This window comes from Bos indicus, chromosome 24 (genome assembly GCF_029378745.1).
Source record: "Bos indicus isolate NIAB-ARS_2022 breed Sahiwal x Tharparkar chromosome 24, NIAB-ARS_B.indTharparkar_mat_pri_1.0, whole genome shotgun sequence".
Classification (NCBI taxonomy): Eukaryota; Metazoa; Chordata; class Mammalia; order Artiodactyla; family Bovidae; genus Bos; species Bos indicus.
Genome location: NC_091783.1, coordinates 10,549,531 through 10,571,642, shown reverse-complemented (window position 1 = coordinate 10,571,642; position 22,112 = coordinate 10,549,531). Strand labels below are relative to the sequence as shown.

At 34.2% G+C, this 22,112-nt stretch overlaps 1 protein-coding gene across 1 annotated transcript in view; it reads right to left on the bottom strand.

The window, feature by feature from the left end:
• CDH19 (cadherin 19) overlaps positions 1-20,919 on the bottom strand; it is an 80,679-nt gene extending 59,760 nt beyond the window's left edge. The window contains exon 1 of the mRNA XM_070778687.1: positions 20,664-20,919. The gene's annotated coding sequence lies outside the window, so the exon portion shown is untranslated. The remainder of the gene's footprint in view (positions 1-20,663) is intronic.
• Positions 20,920-22,112: the final 1,193 nt, after the last annotated feature.

Sequence of the window (22,112 nt, the reverse complement as noted above, 5' to 3'; positions counted from 1 at the left end):
CATTTCCTTCTCCAAGGGATCTTATTACTGCTGCTAAAAAAATCTGATTTCAATGCTACTCTCTCAAATCTTCCTACCTTTTCCTCCCGACCATTGCATCCAGAAGTCTGTTCTTTTGCACTCAAACATATGCATTAGGGCTTCCCTGCTGGCTCAGACAGTAAAGAATAAACGAGCAATACAGGAGACCCGGGTTCAATCCCTGGGTGGGGAAGATCTCCACTCTCCCCTTACCCCACTGTGTCCAAAAGTCTGTCCTTTTGCACTGAAACATGTGCATTACCGTATGTAAAGTGCCAGTGGGAATTTGTTATATGAGGCAGGGAACCCAAAGCCTGTGTGTTCTGTGACAATGTAGAGGGATGGGACTGGGGAGGCTTCAACATGTTAGTAGTTTGACAAAAAAAGTGTGGGGTTTTAAAAGAAGATATTGTGCTAGATTAAAAGATGTTTAAGACACAAGAACAAGTGTAAAGTGAGGTCATTGTCTAGACCTTGATTTGTATAAACACATTCTTATCCTTACATTTTTATGAATCTGTAATATTTAATATGAATTGGTTATTAGGTGATAAATAAAAATATTGCTAATTTTGCTAGTTGTCGTTTTTCTGGTCAAGAACTGATAATTTTTGGTCCTCCTGATAGTTAATATTCTTAAAATTGGTTAATGAGTATTTGCGCTGCATTTTCAACTGTATTTAAAACATATTTTCAACAATAAAAATAACAATGATTTATTTTATATTTGTAAAATCAATATGATGCTCAGAAAGTATTAAATATTTTAGTACCAGCAGTTGATGAAAATATACAAAAAACAGAACTCCGTAATAAGTTAATGAAATTAAAAATTGGGCAACCACTAAATGGGCATACCAGATGGCTCAAAGGTAAAGAATTCACCTGCAGTGCAGGAGACACAAAAGACTCTGGTTTGATCTCTTCATTGGGAATATTTCCTAGAGAAGGAAATGGCAACCTTCTCCAATATTCTTGCCTGGAAAATTCCATGGACACAGGACCCTGGTAGACTACAGTCCACAGGGTCACGAAGGATCAGACACAACTGAGCACATACATGGACATGATGAAGATAATTTGTCCAAATTTAGTATATATTTAAAAGCTAGTTTAATCTATAATCTAACAGCTATTTTCTTTACCACTTTATATCTCAAAAAATTTTTTAAATTTGTCCACTTAGAGGCAAATATAAACGAATTATGTAGGAAAAAATGTATAAAGAATTGAAGTTCAAATTAAGGGACCATATGCTACCAAATGTTTCAAAATTATAAGATGATACATTATAAATTATTCTCATAAATTGGCTTTCTAAACTAAGTCTAGGAAAATAAAAATAATACACAGAATTTATTATGATAGTTAAGATGATAGGAGAAAGAGAAACCGGTTTAAGTTGAAGTTTAGAAATATCTGTGGCATTTTTCTCCTCTGATACAACCTAAAGCTATCAAAGCATAATATCCATTAAACCTGAATGACTGTTCTACCTTATGTTATTTTTTCAGCTTAAGCATATGACGGAAATATTTAAAAGTTAAGTTATCACTATTTCATGCATCTGTATCATAACAAAACAGATAGGAATACAATACCCTGTCATATGAAACAGTAAAAAAATAGAATGAAATGGTGGCAGTAAGCATATTTGAATGATGAACTATTGTGGATTTGTTTGCTATCTTCCATATTCCAAATTTCCTATAGTGGTCATACATTTAAGGGGAAGGGAAAAATTGTTGCAAATAATGGTCCTTTTTTGATTGAAGAGTGTTGGCAGCTGTCAGCAGTGTCAGATGAGAGATACCCAGAGCTGAGTTCAGGCTAATAAGGAAGACTGTTATCAATTAATATGTCTGAAATGGGCCCTAGAGAAATAGCCAATGACATTTCTGACCTACGTCGGCAATCGTGGTTTTATTTTCCAATCAAGTGAATACAGGGATATAAATCTGTATAACATTTCTTTCTTTGTTAAATTTTTATTTTTGATTGGAGGATAACTGCTTTACAGTGTTGTGTTGGTTTCTGCTGTACAACAAAATGTATCAGCTATAAGTATACATATATTTACATCTATCCCCCCTTATATACAGTATACACATACACTGTATATTATATGTATATAATTATCATTATATTTATATAATAATTATATATTATTACAATTATACTATATACAGTATAAAATACTGTCTATATTATACAGTATATGTATATATACTTATATTATCCCTCCATGCATAATATGTCAATATAGAGAAAAACATGCCATTACTCTGAATCATATTAGCTTGTTTGGATTTAATATCAGTTCCAGTATCTAGACATATGTGTAAATATTAAATAAAACGTATAGTATAGTATTTTTCAAAATATATAATATATTAAAATAAGGTGGCATTGATATTAACACAATATTATCTAATAAAGTTATTAATATTTGAACAACAATATTATTATAAGCATCAATATAATATATCCAAGTAGAATCACATGATTTTAATATAGAAAAGTGTATTTCATATAATATATTATACTCACACATGAAGGGATGTCTATTGAGAAATTTTAAGTGATCTACATAATAGCAAATAGAAGTAGGATTGTATATCTAATTTTAAGGTCATAGAGTCTACATTATACTTTGCATTTTCCTGAATAGAAGAAAGGAAATGCATAGATTTCTGACATTGTGTATGACGTCTGTCTTGGGTAGTTCATGTTCTTAAAGCTGAATAAAGTTCTTTAAATTGCATTTTAACTTTTGGACCAGTCTTGAAACTAGACATAATAAAATGTTTTCTATTATCTCCTTTTAGACCATCATTTTCCCTCTTACTCTAAAGATTCTTGAGGTCACAAAGCAGAGAAAGAATAAGTCAGAATGATGGATTTGGTGGCTGTGTGGGGGAAGATAAAAGTTGGAGCTGGGGAAGTGTGGATCAGATAAATATAGAAACTTAATCCTATTTGTGATCTCTTAAAAATCAAGGGAAACTTGGCAGTATCTTAGAGTGACATTATAAATAAAGGCTTTTAAATGGCTTTCTCAGAACTGCTAATAGGAATATAATAAGAAATGAGTGGATATAGCTTGCAGATATAAGTGAGAAGGAAGACAATTTTTGAACCAAAAATTATAATTAAGCATGTGTTAAATCTTTCTTAAGAGAGTTAGAATGTAAAATACCTTTTTCTTTGTTCTGTTTATGAATTCTCATTAGACTTATATTTTACTCATTTACTGTGGAATTGAGAGTGTATGCTACAGATGAAGCAATGTAGTGGCTGAAACCGCCTAAGCCCTCTTTGACATTATAGCCTTCTCCAACACTACTTGTGCGGTATCCTAAAATGTAGAGTCAATTCATTCCTGGGCTGGCTGTTGTGAACTCTGTTTTGGAGCAGCAGGGAGGGGAGTCCATGGGTTCACAAAGAGTCAGACACAGCTGAACGACTTTCACTCACTTTCGGGGAGGGCTGTGGATTAATGAGCCCCATGTGAAGGCTGTGCATTGATAGGATTGAAAATGCCCATGCAAAATATTCCACAATGGGAAGATACAAATTTCAGTTGATGAAATACACATTGGCAAAATCTCATTTAAAAAAACCTGGTATCCCACCTTTTCTTTCCCTTCCACAAGCTTCCAAAATGGGATTCATTCTTATAACTTTAAGGCTAAATCTTTGTGTAACTCTCTACTGAAGGTTCACTTAAACTCCTTTTGGACTATATTCCTCACTACATGTTGCCAATGCAATTAGTACGTATAAAACTTAATTATGTGTTTACCAGTATTGTAATCCAATTTTAATTTAGCTATTGCAGGTTCACTGGCTATTTCTCATATGTATTTTCTTGTGTGATTGCCGTCAAAAAACTTTATTTTCTGAAATTTTTTTTCATATAACATTCTCATGAAAACATGTAATATAAATGAATAAAACAGTGCTCTATTTTTAATACCTAAAAAGATATTCTAATACAGTATTTCAGGAGATAAACTCATATATACTTCTCTATATTTTTCTATCATTGTATAATTTCAAAACACTGGAAAAATCCCAGAATACCTTGTATTTAATTATTTGGAGAAGATATAAAAAATTGCTCTCATAGATGACAAAGAAACAAGTGAATGAAAAATAAGTTTCAAAATTCATGTTGGTGGTGGTTTAGTTGCTAAGTTGTGTTGAACTTTTGTGAGGCCATGGACGGTAGCCTGCCAGGCTCCTCTGTCCATGGGATTCTCCAGGCAAGAACACTGGAGTGGGTTGCCATTCCCTTCTCCAGCAGATCTTCCCAACCCAGGAATCAAACCCAGGTCTCCTGCATTTCAGGCAGATTCTTTACCAACTGAGCTACCAGGGAAGTCTGAAATTCATGTTAACATAATGCTATTCAGCTACTAAATCTTATGCTGTAAAGGCACTTAATGAAATGAAAATATGGTGCAACACTTTGCTAGGTGAAAGAAAGAAATTACATAGAAAATGATTCCATTAATTTGACCATAAATGTAGACAAATTCAGAGAAGAAAGCCTGGAAGACTATGCCCTCAAATGCAAATAGAAATCATCTCTGAATTGAGGAATTATAAATGGAGTAAAAGAATATGCATTTCTATTTTTTAGTATTAATATTTATTTAGTTTATACAGATATACACCTAGTTTTATAATGAATTATGAAGCTATTTTACATAAAGTAAGGTTATGTAGCACCATATTGAAGATCAAGAGTTTACTATTTCCTGAGTGAGGTGATTCTCCCAAATATGTTGAAACGCAATGTTCTAAGTCCGCTCAGTGGGGTTAAGAGCGCCACCTGTGGAGCAAAGATGTCTATGACAAGATCAGCCCCACCACGCACTGCTGTGTGACTGGGCAATACCTGCTCTGCTATTCTCGCCTGGGAAATCCCATGGGCAGAGGAACCTGGGGACCTTCAGTCCATGGGATCACAAAGTCGCACACGACTGAGCGACTAACACTAACTCCATACCTCAGTTTTGTCATATGAAAAATGACAATGAAAATAAGGCATGTCACTTGGGGTTGTTATCTTGATTAAATGAGTCAATGTACACAGAATACTGTCTGATGCACACTATATGTTATGTAAGTATTTTAAGTAATTCTATAAAAATAGCAACCTATACCTGGGTAGTAAATACCTAATGATTTCTTTATTTCTAAACTTTGAAGTAGTCAACTACTATTATTTCTGCAAACTTCATGCACATATAAAAACTTATAAATGACTATTGCAAACATAGTGTAGGATACATTGTCCTAATGTATGTGTTCTACAAGTATTTTCAAAGGATTTGAATATCATTATTTTTTCCAAGAATGCTAAGTGACTATGACAGATAAACATTGTCATGCTTGAAGCAATGTGTGATATTGGATGGGCATATACGGGCTGAAAATGATCCCACTGTGACTCAGAACAATTACGTTTTCAAAGAAGACTAATTATGACTTAAGGGATGAAAAATATGATAATCTATGCACTTATACAGTTTGTTACTGAATCTAATTACAAATTGTCTTTTCTATGACCTCTTCCTGGTTATATAAAGATAATTATTCCATCTGTGAAAACTTATAAAATATAATGTATTCTGAAAGGCTTGTGTAAAGCTGAAACTAAAGCCAGCTCCTCAAAGAGACAAGCAGATGGCAGTTAATACAATGCCTCTGTCTTCAGAAAACCACTGAGGAGGCTTGGCCAAAATAGCATACCAAAAGACATACTTTGCAATGGTCAGGAAGTTCCAAAGCTTAAAAAAATAAACTCTTAAAGTTCTAGTTTCTAAAATGCTACTTAAAAATAAGATAACATATTTCCCTTTATTAATTTAAAGAAGCAAATCTAATGTTTCCTATTAGGATCTAAAGGTGTGAAGCGAGCAAGTTCTATAAAACCTTAGGGCTGGACAGGCAGTAAAATGAGGCTCTGGGGGATGTGAGTGGTAATATTATCACAGAGGAAGTAGTTTGAAATCCTTTTCCTTTTTCTTTTTTAATTTGACAGATCTTTTTATAAAAGAAAAACAAGGAATGCCTCTTAACAACCCCCCTTATTCCATAAGCAACTTTATCATTCCTTATAGGATGGGTGGGGGAAGGTTACTGACTGCGCCTTGAAGTTCATTTTTTCCAAGGTTGTGGAACTGCCTCAATATACCTTTCAGAAGATACTCTGCACTTGTGTGAATCTATTTAAAGCTTCTCTACTTACTTAAATGGGCTTCCCTGGTGGCTCAGTCAGTAAAGAATCTGCCTGCAATGCAGGAGACTGGGCTTTGATCCCTGGGTCAGAAGGTCCCCTGGAGAAGGAAATGACAACCCACTCCAGTATTCTTGCCAGGAAAATCCCATGCACAGAGAACTCTGGAGGGTTTCAGTCCATGGGGTCACAAGAGAAACTAAACCACAACCACCACTTACTTAAATGCAGAAGCAAGGATATTAATAATATAAAAGTGTTAAGTTCTTAAACTATTTCAGTTGAAGTATCTTGGGGACTCTATTATTACCTACTGTAGTGTTTCCCAGCTCAATGTCTTCCTTCAGATTTATATTTATTTATTTTAACCATTAGTTAATATGAGGTCAGTTTTCAAGAAATAATTTTAATTCTCTAAGAGTGCTGAAAGGCATCTGCAATTCCAGGACTTTGAAATGTTTGTTCTGTTTCTCCCATCCACCATGACAGTTTGTTGCCCAATTGAAGGCTTCAGTGTATTCCAACAGTCAGGTCAATCACAGTTCCAAGAAATAGATAATATGAATGAGGACCACAATGAATAATATGCAAACAGGATTAACAAAACTTGATGGCTAACTGGAATTCAAAAGAGATTAGGTCAGTTTGGAAATACTGAGGTTGAGATTTCTGCAAAAATTATAGGCAAAGGTTTTGAGTAGCATGAGGTGATTCCAGTCTTAGAGACCATTGTAATTGTCCACAAGGTATCTTCCCTTTCGCCCTGTTTCTAAGAAAAGCCTACCTTTAGTTCTGTAGGATTTCCTTAACCATCTCTAACATCTAAATAATTAGTAAGCAGAAATGGCTGTGACTGGCATGTGAAATAAGAGAGCAAAAAAGGAACTAAAATCTTTTGATTGCTATGGTAAACATTATCATATCTTACCAGTATCCCTACCACAATTGCAGAAGCTCTATACAATCAGCAAAAACAAGACCAGGAGCTGACTGTGGCTCAGATCATGAACTCATTGCCAAATTCAGACTGAAATTGAAGAAAGCAGGGAAAACCACTAGATCATGCAGGTATGACCTAAATCAAATCCTTTATGATTATACAGGGGAAGTGAGAAATAGATTTAAGGGCCTAGATCTGATAGACAGAGCACCTGATGAACTATGGACAGAGGTTCGTAACACTGTACAGGAGACAGGGATCAAGACCATCCCTATGGAAAAGAAATGCAAGAAAGCAAGGTCTGAGGAGGCCTTACAAATAGCTGTGAAAAGAAGAGAAGTGAAAAGCAAAGGAGAAAAGGAAAGATATAAGCATCTGAATGCAGAGTTCCAAAGAATAGCAAGGAGAGATAAGAAAACCTTCCTCAAGATCAATGCAAAGAAACAGAGGAAAACAACAGAATGGGAAAGACTAGGGATCTCTTCAAGAAAATCAGAGATACAAGGGAACATTTCATGCACAGATGGGCTCGATAAAGGACAGAAATGATATGGACCTAACAGAAGTAGAATATTGAGAAGAGGTAGCAAGAATACACAGAAAAAATGTACAAAAAAGATCTTCACAACTCAGATAATCACGATGGTGTGATCACTGACCTAGAGCCAGACATCCTGGAATGTGAAGTCAAGTGGGCCTTTGAAAGCATCACTACGAATAAAGCTAGTGGAGCTGATGTTATTCCAGTTGAGCTATCCTGAAAGATGATGCTGTGAAAATGCTGCACTCAATATGCCAGCAAATTTGGAAAACTCAGCAGTGGCCACAGGACTGGAAAAGGTCAGTTTTCATTCCAATCCCAAAGAAAGGCAATGCCAAAGAATGCCCAAACTACCGCACAATTGCACTCATCTCACACACTAGTAAAGTAATGCTCAAAATTCTCCAAGTCAGGCTTCAGCAATACATGAACCGTAAACTTCCAGATGTTCAAGCTAGTTTTAGAAAAGGCAGAGGAACCAGAAATCAGATTGCCAACATCCACTGGATCATCAAAAAAGCAAGAGAGTTCCAGAAAAACATCTATTTCTGCTTTATTGGTAAGACAAAGCCTTTGACTGTGTGGATCACAATAAACTGTGGAAAATTCTGAAAGAGATAGGAATACTAGACCACCTGACCTGCCTCTTGAGAAACCTATATGCAGGTCAGGAAGCAACAGTTAGAACTGGACATGGAACAACAAACTGGTTCCAAATAGGAAAAGGAGTACGTCAAGGCTGTATATTGTCACACTTCTTATTTAACTTATATGTAGAGTACATCATGAAAAACGCTGAGCTGGAAGAAGCACAAGCTGGAATCAAGATTGCCAGGAGAAATATCAATAACCTCAGATATGCAGATGACACCACCCTTATGGCAGAAAGTGAAGAACTAAAAAGCCTCTTGATGAAAGTGAAAGAGGAGAGTGAAAAAGTTGGCTTAAAGCTCAACATTCAGAAAATGAAGATCATGGCATGTGTTCCCATCACTTTATGGGAAGTAGATGGGGAAACAGTGGAAACAGTGTCAGACTTTATTTTTTTGGACTCCAGAATCACTTCAGATGGTGATTGCAACCATGAAATTAAAAGACGTTTGCTCCTTGGAAGGAAAGTTATGACCAACCTAGATAGCATATTCAAAAGCAGAGACATTACTTTGCCAACAAAGGTCTGTCTAAGTCAAGGCTATTGTTTTTCCAGTGGCCATGTATGGATATGAGAGTTAGACTGTGAAGAAAGCTGAGTGCCGAAGAATTGATGCTTTTGAACTATGGTGTTGGAGAAGACTCTTGAGAGTCCCCTGGACTACAACGAGATCCAACCAGTCCATCCTAAAGGAGACCAGTCCTGGGTGTTCTTTGGAAGGACTGATGCTGAGGCTGAAACTCCAATACTTTGGCCACCTCACGCAAAGAGTTGACTCATTGGAAAAGACCCTGATGCTGGGAGGGATTGGGGGCAGGAGGAGAAGGGGACCACAGAAGATGAGATGGCTGGATGGGATCACCAACTCAATGGACATGAGTTTGAGTGAACTCTGGGAGTTGGTGATGGACAGGGAGGCCTGGCGTGCTGTGATTCATGGGGTCACAAAGAGTCGGACATGACTGAGTGACTGAACTGAACTGAACTGATGCATTTTATTTTGTTAATGAAATATAAGTAGAAACCATACATCTGTGTTTCAGAACAGAAGCAGTAAAAGACATTTGAATAGTTCTCTTGTCTTTATCTTTCCTTTCTTGGGCAACCAGATGCTGTAGTATGAGAGGATGGAGTTTCAGTCAAGCTTGAGACAATGAGTGACTGTACCGCCCACTGACTCAAGCATCTGTGGTATGAGATTGCTGAGAACTTGGTTACCTAGCTTAGCACCCCAATAAAATCACCAACTAGATTCTTAACACCATAGGAGGTACTCCCTGTATTTTCCAGTTAATATTCCTTTAATTCAATACTAATTATTAACTCCCATTTAAAAAGAGAAGAAAGATGAAAGTGAGCTTATAGAAAGTAATGAGAGAAAGGAGGTCACAGAGGCCAGCCATAGATAATAGCTGGAATAAAGACTTGTCAGAGTAACAGAAGAGATAAAAATGCCTAACCTAAAAGGATACAAGAAGTTGAATAGGGTCAGAGATGGAGAGAAATATGATGTGCCCAGGGACAAGTGTATTTGCATATTAATTTCAAAAACATTATTTCAAATAGCTGCCCAAGTTAAGTAATTTCCAAGATATTAAGCGTAGTCAAACAGGCCACAAATCTCCATAGCCTGTATAATTCAGTTAACTTCTTCTGCATTATATCAAATCTTCGTTTCTCTAGTTCAGTTCAGTCCTCATTTTTCTGGGATATTTTCTCCACAATATTAGGTCCTGAATTAATTCCTCTGCCATTTCTTCAGTATTTTTAAAGCATATGCTTAAAATATTTTATACTGAGTATGTTTTTATTTGGGATTTCCTCATCTATCTGGTGCATTCTGATTTGGGTAAAACTCTCAAGCATTTAATACCAGGATATTCTACATGTATGGCTGCAATCTATAAAATACTAAAATCAGCTTGGGGTATTCCATTAAAAACAAAAACTTAAAAGGAAACTTCATTTCATCAAAGTTATAATGAATGACTTTTAAACTTAAGGTTAGCTAGGATAATGAATTTCCTGGAATATAACAGATTTTAGTCTTCCCCCCTCCCTCTCCCCCCTCCAGGGGGTATATAATATATATCCTTACTTTCTGAGATAATTTAATTAAGGTATTAATTTTTCTGTTTGGAGCTATATTTGATATAGATATATAGATAGATAGACTGATGTTCCCTCTGGTACCATTTCTATGATCTGAGGTGGCAAGCAGAAAATATTTCTTTGTTGGCTGTTTATATTCTATGATATTAATTAACATTTAAAACAGGAAAAATAGACATAAAATTTTACTGTAAATAATTAAATATTTTACTATTGATTTTACTTTATGTATGATTACAAAGATGAAAGGTAGTTGAGAGCAGCATATACAAAAAGAAATATATAACTAAAGATAAATCTACATTCATACATTCATAAAATAGTGGTGGGTCTAAAATTTTCAAAAAGAAAGTGCACCTATCCATGAACTATTCCCAATTATACGTTGTATATCAAATCCCAAGTCTCAAACACACACAAAAACTTGTTACACACACAAAAATTTGTTACACACACACAAAACACACACAAACACTCACACACATTAAAGCAATATGTGTATAATATATTATTTATAATACATATTATATTCTCATGTAATTAAAATGTGTATACATAATTATACTACATATCTATACATACACACATGTAAACATATTAAAAACAATTGGAATTCCATCTAAAATTCAGCAATTACTTATTAGTCTACTTTGATAAGTATTTTTTTCTTTGAGCAAAATGAGTGTTATAAAACTTTTGAAGTATTAACTTTTTGTATTTTAATGTTAATATTTACATAATGAAATATTATGAATCTTCCTCCTTTTCCACCAAAAAGATAACTATTATCTTGAATATAAAGAGATTTTTTTTTCTATAGATAAAAAAATCTACTCTATGGATGTTTATAAATAACATATATTCAGCATTTAAAAATTTGCTTGAATGAGATATCATGTAAAGCCTTTCTCAAATTGAATATTTAATCTATGAGTTAGACTCATCTGTATTGGTATATATAGACCCAGTGCATTCATTGCCACTGATTAGGATTATACTGACATATGAAGAAATCTCAATTATATACTCATTGCCTATTGAGGGAGCTTTGAGTTGTTTTCTCTTTATTTATTTACCATCAATGTTTAATGAAAAGCTTTGTACCCATAAATTAAAGAGTTGGGAATTCCACAATCATAGAATCATGCAAATGAGGCATTTTTCACCTAAAACATTGTTTTGTGTGATTATACAACATTATTGGTTAATTGTTTTCATTACATAAATACCACCTGTCGATTTGAACTTATATATCTCTACAAAGACAAGATAAAGTAAAAAATATTTTCTTTCTTATCAACAATATATTCTAGTCTCTCAAGAATTTATTGCAACATTTATTATTTAGTCCTCAATTTCCATTGTAAATATATTATTTTGTCTTCCACTTATTGGAAATCTTTTTAGCCACTTCTTACTATAGTAAATAAAGACATAGTTGTACTCTGACAATTTTTGCTGATGTTGTATTAGTAGCTACATAAAGCCTAGTCAAATATATCAAACAAATGTTCCTTTCTTCAATTATCAATTTTTTCAGTACATCTTCTTTATAACTATAATATCTATAAATTTATTCTACCATCAAAAGCAATACTTAGTAAGCACCACTGCCAAATGGTGTGGAAAATATGATTTTGTTATTGAAAAAGGCATAATATAAACATGAATTTTTTAAAGACCCAAATCTTAGTGAATGAAAAGAAAGTTTAAAGTCATAGACTCTGCTATTTTGCTTGTGTGTGTGTCTATGTGTGTATGTGTATCTGTGTGTGTAGGATCAAAGCAAAATTTTAAAATTCATAAAATAGTTTCATAGAACCATATAGTATTGGATGCAGATGAACTGGGTGAAATATTAAAAGCATTTAAGCAAAAATACTTTTTTGAAAATGGTAGTAATGGTTTTTACACTAAACTGTGAACTTATGTGACAATTCTTTTATTTTATGTTGGACCTGATTACATGTTCTCTAGTTGAAAATTTTTTACTATGCATGAAGAGAATCCCTTAATCTTTTTGTGTGTAAACAGTAACTTGCTTGGTTCGTTCCCTCTAGCTGCAGGAAATGATTTACACACTTACTTTACATTAGTTTGAAATGAAAACTGGGATAAAATGTGGATTTTCCACTCCACAGTTTCTGATTCAGTGAGGTATTTTTAACAGTCTCTAAAGGTGATTCTAAGGCAAATAGACTGAGAACACTACCACCACCATCATCATCTTCATCATTATTATCATCATGTTATCTAACTAATATTGAATGCTTAATCCATACTTATAACTATACAAATACTATGCCGTTTTTAAATGACTTGTCTTACAACATTTCTACGGTATGCATTCTATGTGCTATGTTATGAATGCAGAAAATGTGCACATGTAGGTTAGCAATTTTGCTTAGCCTTGTGGGGTGGGGTTGGAGTTAAACTCAGGGCACTTGCTTCCTTCTGAGTGGGTACCTTTAACCAATGTGCCTGAAGGATTTTGGAATATGGATAATATATTGGAAAAGAAATATGTGTGTAGATATGGGCCAGGGTTTATTTTTAGAGCAGTGGTTTCCCAACTTTCATATTTTACACTCTTAGCAGGAAAAAAAAAACGCTTCAGGTGGACTCCAGCGTTTGCTGCGCATGTGTATACTAATCATTTACTTCTACAACTTCTATGACTATACAGATATTTCACAAGACACACGGAAAAATGAAATGCAAAAGGAGATAAAGCATCAACAAAAATAGAAATTCTTATATTTTCCCACAGCTCGATTGATGGTCTTGTGTATGCCCTGTGTTATCTAAGCACCTGTCTGGAGACCGTTCTTAGGATAGAGGTGCACTATGTGGTCAGATGGATGTTCCAGGCAGACATTTCCCACCTTATCCTGCTTCCTCTGTCTTCAAGAGAACAATTTGCTCTAGTTCTCAGCTTGACTTTACTGTATGGCTCTGATCATGTAGCAGTAACCTTCTGGCTGACAAATTATATCTAGAATGGATGGTTATTATGAATAGTAATGACTGAGAATGTGTAATAGTAGACAAAGGTATGACATGAAGTAAATAATTAAATCAACTGTGTAATTTTCAACTGGTTCTTTTTCTTAATTATTTATTTAAATTCTCATTTAGTAACATTAAATTATTGCTATTAAGAAGAATCTAAATAAAATGTAAAGACTTGTACATCTATAGATAATAGTTGCATGGTACTAACTAAGGTATGGCTTCCCAACCAGCTCTAGTGGTAAAGAACCTGCCTGCCAATGCAGGAGATGTAAGAGACACTGGTTGGATCCCTGGGTCAGGAAGATTCCCTGGAGAAGGGAATGGCAACCCACTCGTTTTCTAACCTAGAGAATCCCATGGAGAGAGGAGCCTGGCAGGCTACAGTCCCTGGGGTCGCAAAGAGTAGGCCACGACTGAAGCAACTCAGCATGCATGCATAACTAACTAAGGTACTTAAACACTCTCAGATTGAGTTTCTCCAACTGCAAAATGAGATAACATACCTGACTTCTGTATATGTTGTGATAAGTCAGGTAAAAAGAATTGGGACTGCACCAGGAGCATGCCAAATGCAAAACAAAGGTAGTTAGTATTAGGCCATAAAACAAGCCATTAAACGTTTATAATCCCAGATTTCTTCAGAACCCTCTAATTAATCCATCCTTAGAGTGTATAAGAGAATCAGTAGTAAATCCCCATTACCACAGGAATAAAAAATCAAAGCAGTTAACTGTCAATATGAATGCTGCTTAAATCGTAGAGAAAAGAACTCCTTCCAAGACAGGACAAGAATAATAGGAAGCATTTGCTGCAGGCTGCATACAAATGACAGAGGAGTTTGGAAGGCTGCAGTCCAAATGGTCACAAAGAGTCAGACGCAGCTGAGTGACTAAGCACACACAGCAAGCTAATGTACACAGTTTCTATTATGTGAAAAATCAGGTTTTGGAGTAGAAACTTACTGTCCATAGCATTTGCCAGGCAAAAATACTGGAGTGAGTTGTCATGTCTTTCTCTAGGGGATTTTTCTGACCCAGGGATCGAACTGCACTTCTTACATTGGCAGGAGGATTTTTACCACCAAGCCACCAGGGAAGCCCGGAATGATATTTGGGGAGGTCTAAATCAATCACCTTAGTCATTGCCAGAAAAAAAAAAAAACATCTAATGAAGTTGAATCTAGTGACTAGTTTTTAAAAGGTGGGGGGAGGGGTGGTTAAACGATAAATATGAGAAGATCTCTTAGGTACTAGAATAATGATGCATAGATATAGAAAATTGGATAGAAAAGATCAGGAAATTAGAACACGAATTCAAAAGGCACAACATCCAAAAGGAAATATTGAAGCAAATGGAGGGGAAATATTACAGAATAAATGTCCATTCACTGTCTTCACGTTCTCTCATTCAGTCTACAGAAAAGTGCAATTTAGCTTTCCCCCACCCTAATAGTGCAATGCAACCAATCTATCAAGATCAAAAGGAAAATTTCCATTATATTTTAACAAAATCTAAAAACCGCTTTTATTTATTACTGTAAGATTAGCTTCACAGTGGTATAACATATTGTTGCCTTCACAATAACCACATTCCTTTTAAAAATGCTCCCTTTTTTGGTTTGCAAATCTCCGTACACATTTGTGTTTCTCTTTTGCCTGTAGAATCTCCATCTCATTTTCTTGCCCTAAATTCTGAAGGTCCATTCTTAAAAAATTTTTTGCTCGAAACGAGTTGCCAGTCCAGGTTCGATGCACGATGCTGGATGCTTGGGGCTGGTGCACTGGGACGGCCCAGAGGGATGGTATGGGGAGGGAGGAGGGAGGAGGGTTCGGGATGGGGAACACATGTATACCTGTGGCGGATTCATTTTGATATTTGGCAAAACTAATACAATTATGTAAAGTTTAAAAATAAAATAAAATTAGAAAAAAAAAATTTTTTTTGCTCATTCAGTACATGTTTATCTCTTGGTTTTCCAGCTTCAGTTAATATTTATATACTGAAGCATCACAAAGCAATCTCCTGAATAGTCTATACATATCTATTTCCTGATCTACAAACCTATTTTCCAAGAGGCACCTTGATAATCATCTTTTATTCTTCATTCTCTATCATTGCGTGCATGTGTGCTCAGTCACTTCAGTTGTGTCTGACTCTTGGCCCTGGGGACAGTAGCCCACCAGGCTCCTCTGTCCATGAGATTTTTCTGGCAAGAATACTGGAGTGGGCCCTCCACATCATGATTATGTTGTTTCTTTCACCAAATAAAACCAGCCTCCACTCAGAAACTCTCAGTTGAATAAAAATTCCCTGTTTAATGTTTTCCTCCTTTACCTCTCATGCATATTCAAGCTTCATCTATGGTCAATTCTACCTCATAAATCTTTCAAAGATATGCACTAATCTCCTATGACCTCTAAATTCCTAATCCATAGCTTCTTGTTATTAGTTGTTATTCATACCAGCAAAATAACTTGGAATGATATTTTGAAATTAGAAAATATCTTCCAAGAATGTTAAGAATTTCAGACTGTTTAATCTACTAAACTCAGGTCCAAAACTCTGTCCTACAGAAATAAACTGGCATTTAGAAATGCAATGCATTATTGTGATGCATTGTTATTGTGTAAAAAATTTGGAAATCTTTTTTATTTTCTTTTTTAACTTTACAATATTGTTTTAGTTTTGCCATATATCAACATGAATCCGCCACAGGTATACACATGTTCCCCATCCTGAACCCTCCTTCCTCCTCCCTCCCCATACCATCCCTCTGGGTCGTCCCAGTGCACCAGCCTCAAGCATCCAGTATCCTGCATCGAACCTGGACTGGCGACTCGCTTCATATATGATATTATACATGTTTCAGTGCCATTCTCCCAAATCATCTCACCCTCTCCCTCTCCCACAGAGTCCAAAAGACTGTTCTAATTGTTGAAGCTAGTTGAGCAATTTTTGACATATACAACCAGTCAATGTTTAAAGAGATTTTGGACAGAGAAGGGGACGACAGAGGATGAGATGGCTGGATGGCATCACTGACTCGATGGACGTGAGTCTGGGCGAACTCCGGGAGTTGGTGATGGACAGGCAGGCCTGGCGTGCTGCGATTCATGGGGTCGCAAAGAGTCGGACACGACTTAGCGACTGAACTGAACTGATGACAATGATAGCTACATAGTTTCTTGGTAGAGAAACTATATGCTATCCAGAAAGTAGAGTTTGATAGTGAGTTATATTTAATAAGAAAAATCAGTATTACAAATGAACATGAAAAATAGATATCTTCTTTAACTCACCACCAGAGGAGTCTATAACAAGTGCTAATGTGTACCTGAAGTGTCCAGATTTGGCTTCTGTGCATTAATTAAAAACAAAAACCAATGGCTGGTGCCTCATGATGAATAGCTCAAGAATTTTATAAGTGTTTCTCAAGAATTAGAAAAGAGTGAATTGAAGAGTGGCTAAAGGTCGAGATGAGTTCCAATGGTAGATGTGTCTCTCGAAGGAGTTGCAAATGACAGGAAAGCAGATACATGTCTCTACCCATTTGGAATTAATAAACAATTTTTAACATAGAAATTACAGTGTTTGAGAGCTCATTTGTAGGGCAATTAAATGAGTGATATGTAAAGATGCTTCAAAAATACAATAAAAAATAAAAGATAACACAAATGAACTTATCTATGAAACAGAAGCAGACTCAGAAACATGAGAGAGGAAACTTGTGACTGCCAGGGGAGGATGGTGAGGGAAGGATGATTGGGGGTTTGTAGCAGATGTGAACTATCATGCAGAGAATGTGTGAACAACAAAGTCCTCCTGTATAATATAGGAAACTGTATTCAATATCCTGTGATAAATCATAAAGGGAAATAATATGAAAAAGAGGGCTTCCCTGGTGGCTCAGACAGTAAAGAATTCACCTGCAATACAGAATGGGTCAGGAAGATCTCCTGGAGAAGGGAATGTGCGTGAATCACTTTTTGTACAATAGAAATTAACACAACATTGTAAATCAATTAACTTCAAAACAAACAAACAAAAAAAGAGGTAATGAGAATTCTCTAGGGGCCCAGTGGTTAGGACTGTGCTTTCACTGCTCAGAGCCTGGGTTCAGCAAACTTAACATTCCACGAGCCTCGTGGCCAAAACCAAAACAAAACAAAAAAAAACAAATCTCTTAAAAAAGGAGGTCATTGATGCTCCACTAGAGATTTTTAAGAATAAAATAGATGGCAAACTCTTGAAAACAATTCAGCTATAATTCAACTTAAAGGCAGAAAAACGATGGCATTTTCCTTTCCCATGATTTATGTACAATTTCCTCATTTCCACAGGAATGACATTTCCAAATTTTGCACTTAGAGAAAATTACCTAGGTTATTTTTAGCTGTAACTGATGTGCCAAAAGTACTCCCACTTTAATATACTATCCTGCTAATTTACAAAATTCATTTATCATCTAAGTTCTTAGAAGGAAGGAGCAGAAAAAAATGTAAATGTACTGATTTTGTATGTTGATAAGTCACTGTTCTATGATAACATTTCAAACTTGATTTCAGATGCCAAAGCAGAGTCTCTGAAAAATTATATGCTTTCCTTTAACTGTAAGACATTTTTTGATGATCCTGAATGTCTTTTACTGAGTACTAATTAATGAGACAAACTTCTGACAAAAATATTTCTACTTTACTAATTCTAGAGCCACTTTTTTTTTTTTTTTTTTAATGTGAAACAAGAATTGTCTGACTGGATCACTTCTGAATATTCATGCATTATTTCAAAAGGGCATGCATTGTCTCAAAAAGAAACTGGTTTTCTAGAAGTTGTGAAAAGGTAGATTTTTAGAGCATTTGAGCTGAATTCTCTTAACTGAGTGGTGGCAGCAAAACTCTAACACTGTGAGCCTTTAAAAGAAAGGTCAAACATCTTTCTGGTCAGTATGGCAAAAGTAACTCATTCATTTCTCAAATTATGAGTTGTTACCAGCACTGTGAGAAAGAAAGGATTCATATGGGTTATGAAGTTCTGTATTTGTGTTTTATCCTTAATCTGTTACACCAAAACAAAGATACAGGTATTAGATGATGATAGTTTTTAACGAAAGTCATCATGACAACAAAATATAAAAGTTCCAATTCCTCATGTTCATCAGCATAGTCCTCAAATATTATGGTCAGTATCAATGAATCCTAATCTAAAGAAAGGGATATGAAAATCAATATCTTCTTTTAAACTGTGTAATGCATTTATTCTTATTGCATTACTACTTAATAACTTGTCAAATACTATACTATAACACTTTACATATAAAATAATGCTAAGAGCATGACTGGCAAAAAGTTCATAATTAGTTATTGATTATTATTTATCAAATTACATGTAGTATATTATGATAAACTTCTAAGCAATAGATTTCTTATGAATGCAAGGGAAGAATTTGTACACGTCAGTTTAAAGCAACTTCAATTTATGGTAATTTAATTGAATAATTTTTAAAAATTTTCTGGATATAAGTACCTTAAAAATATTTCAAAAGAGAAAACAAAATAAAACAAAATGCATAAGTAGATAATCTATGCTTTAAGATTTCTAAAAATTGTATGAAAGTGTATGTGTTTAACCAAAAAAGGAAACAAATAAAAAACATGCTAAATTGAAACTGTAAAAATTTTATATAATTTACCTAATGGTCTGATTCATTTCAGTCATTGGTAAAAGTGTTGCTAAAGAAAACACATATAAAGAAGATGAGAGCAAATGATTTCTAGATTTCATAAACTCATTATTTAAAAATTTAAGCAATTCTAGACCTATCAATTTGTATGTTTATTCTTATTGGAAATATTTTTAAATATTTTGTTAAAAATATTTGGTAAACAAAAATATTCAGATTATATTTAAATCTAAATATTTTCAAATTTAAAATTATAAATATTTGTTTGCATATTAGTGATATTTAGACATTTAAAGTACTTTGAATTTGAAATAAATAATATATGAAAGTATACTATTTTATTACTTTATTTGATATTGCAAATAGATCTAATATTAGATATATCTTAATTATAATTATAAATTAGCAAATATTTTATGCAAATAAAGTCTTCTCTCAAGATATAGTAATTAAAAAAATAAACTGATTGATAGAACTGAACTATATATAAATTTACATAATCTGAGAAAAACTTTGACATTCTACTTATACATTTTGTTAACTTTTTAATATGTTATTTCATATGCTAGTTATAGATTTACTAAATGCTTTGGCAAATTTACATTGAAATATTTTATTAAAATTAATAACCCAATTAAAATTGCTTGCAACAAATCAGAATTGAGACAATAATAAATCCCTTTCACAATTTGCATTTTCTTAATTTTTAGTTTTGTGTATTTCATATTTGATGAATTAACCTTCATGTAATGGATATAATAGATTGAAAGCTAATATGTGTACATGTTTGAATATGTATGTATTTATATTCATAATGTGCTCAATAATTTGCTTTTATTATTATTATTTTTGTAACATTCTTAATTACTTAAGCTTTTTCACTTTAAGAATTTTTGAAAGTCAATGAAAAATTTGATAACCATAAAACCCTGACAAAAATAAAGAAAATAAAATAAGTATATGTCAACTTTAATAAGAAATTATTCTCCAAAGAAACATATAATTTTATTCAAATATGTGGAAATCTCCACAATGAATATCATTTACTAAGAAATAAATAATTTATTATTTAAAATATTTATTCTATAAATAAATATTTCCACATATCTTTAAGGTTTATAACTTTAAACCTTGACATGGCATCTGATAGTAGAGTGGTAAATATTTTAAAAAAAATTAAGAAACAAAATCCTGGAGAATGATGCTACGTTCCTCCCAAGAAACTTGTTTTAAATTTTCTAGATATAAAGAACTTTTATTTTCCTGAATCTGAATTGCAGAGATGCTAAACTGATCTTTGTTTTAGAGAATGTTCAATGTACACGCCAAGTTTGGAGATTTTTAGAAATTTTTTCCTTATGAAGTGGAAATTAGTTTTTCAATTACTTTTTCACTCTATTTTCTTTGAGTTAGCTTATATAATTAATACTTGCCTGCTGATCGCATTCTTACCTGTATATCTTCAATAAGGTCTGAAGAGCCTGAAATTCAAAATTCACGTGAAACACAGGAAGGATAGCAGGAGAGTTTGCCCCGATTTTGCTTCGCAGGCTTCTCCTGGAACCTTACATGTGCCACATTGCTCCGAGTTACAGACAACTTGTGCTTGTAGTACCAAGACCCTCAGTATGTCACTGCTCACTGAATGCTATTTTGGGTTCTCTGAGTACAGCCATGAACACTGAGCCTTTGTGCAAAATATCATAAGGGCACTCTGATGTCCGCTCATAGTCTGGGATTAAAATGCAGACAGCTCCAGCAAATAGTTATGAGCTGATTTTTCCCCCCCTCTTTTTCCTAACAACAAACAAAAAATAAAGTGCTTATGGCTTGAGGTGATAAGGAGGGAATTCAACTTATGCAAGAGAATTCTGCAAGTGGAAAGGACATGCCCTCTACTTGAGGATTAGCTGATGAAACAAATGATCAATTTAAAGCAGGCACAAAAGTTACTAAAAAGAGAAGAGCTTTTAAACTCTGTCTCTATGATTTCTGGCTGCTCCTAAATTCAGTCTTTCTACTCAGGAATGAAGTAAAATACAGAAAGAGAGGGCAATGTCTAAATTATAATCCTCTTCTTTCCCTTGGTATATGAACTACCTAAATTTATTTATTTTATCAAATTTATAGTTAGGTTTTGTTATAAATAGTTACTGTTGTTTATAGTGAACTACATAATATTACACTCTATACTGTTTACACTCTATACTATTTACACTCTATACTGTTACTCAAGCTATTTTTAATTAAAAATCATTTTTGAACCAAATCAGAGAAAGGGTAAAGAATATGAACAGTATTTAACACCATGATTGATGTCTATAAATTTTAACACTTTTATGGTTTACATATGCAAGCATTGCAGGAAACAGCCTCAAATTCAGAAATAGACAAATCCTGCACTATCTGGAGGATACGCATGTTCATTCTTTTTACCATAACAATGGAAGGAGAGGGGGAAGGGATTACAAACAATGCTAATGAGAACAATATAGATTATGTGATATAGGTTATCTGATTCATGCTTACTTCATTTTTGAGTTCATATAAAACAATTCTGGTTACCACTTACTAAAGAAATGTAAAGGCCTGTGTAACATGCAGCAAAACCAAACAAAAAAATTTTTTTTCCCTGTTAGCTTTTTTTTTTAAATTGTGGTAAGAACACTTAACATGGGAGCTACCCTCTTGACAACTTCTTTAAAGTGTGTGGTATAGGACTGTAAACTAGTGTCATGATGTTGGACAGCAGATCTCTAGAAATCGCTCCTCTTGTGTAACTGAAATGTTACACCTGTTGAACAATAGCTCCCCATTTCCACCTGTCCCTGGCCCCATCAACTGACATTCTACCCCCTGCTTCTGAGTTGGACGACTTTAAGACACCTCATGTGTGTGGAC